This window comes from Atta colombica, unplaced genomic scaffold (assembly GCF_001594045.1).
Source record: "Atta colombica isolate Treedump-2 unplaced genomic scaffold, Acol1.0 scaffold5, whole genome shotgun sequence".
NCBI classification, from domain to species: domain Eukaryota; kingdom Metazoa; phylum Arthropoda; class Insecta; order Hymenoptera; family Formicidae; genus Atta; species Atta colombica.
This window is the reverse complement of record NW_017259539.1, coordinates 412,994-414,058: the sequence shown is the minus strand read 5'-3', so window position 1 is coordinate 414,058 and position 1,065 is coordinate 412,994.

The following is a 1,065-nucleotide window of genomic DNA, read 5'->3' as shown; positions in this document are numbered from 1 at the left end:
TATATATATATATATATATGTCTATAAATAAATGTAACCAATTATCTTTTGTAAAAATAATAAAATAGTGATTATCATTTATTTCGGCGCCCTTTCGAATCGTTCCACCTTCTCAAAGATCGGCCTTGTCCCTGGTCAAAAGAATTAAGTTTCTTGACCTAAAAAGAAGAAAAGAATGTACTGTCAGATTGGATAACGATGCATATCGATGTTGTTCTGGGATCCATTAAAGTACTTCCGACTTGTGGCACGCCTTCGGAGCGATAACCACAAGAATGAAACCTTTTGCGTTTTTCCCTAGCCCTCTCTACTCCTAATTCCTTCTTTCATAAGACAAAGAAACCTTGGATGTAACAGTCGTCATTTATCGAAAACTTAATTTATCAAGTATTGTTTATTATGTTTAAGATTAAATATATTATTCTGATAAAAATGTCTACTACTAAAAAAAAAATTAGAAATATAATTTTTATGTAAAATTAAATATGATATAAGAGAAACTTTCAAAAATTTTTGCATTTTTATCATGTTCTACACACACACACACACACACACACACACACACACACACACACACACACACACACACACGCATGCACGCACGCACGCACGCACGCACGCACGCACGCACGCACGCACGCACGCACGCACGCACGCACGCACGCACGCACGCACGCACACACGTACACGCACGCACATAGGGATCTTAGAATATACGACTGATAAAAGATTTATAACCCATACAGCACAGAAAGATTGCAGAAACATTGCAATGATTTTATTGAAACATTGCAATATTGCATGATAGTTGCGAAACATTGCTGAATCATTGTTGCAAAATTTCAACAGTAAGATGTCCATTTTTTGTTATATTGCAACAAAACGTTCCAGCAATATTGCAATGTAATGTATTTGGATAAATTTTTTATGAAGACTTTAAAATGAAAATTATTTGTATACATATATCTCACTAATTTTAATTTTTCTATAAGTCGCATTTCTAGTGGTATGTGCTTTCCAAAAGCAATTTTATATGATAAAACCATAAAATATTCCAATAAATAT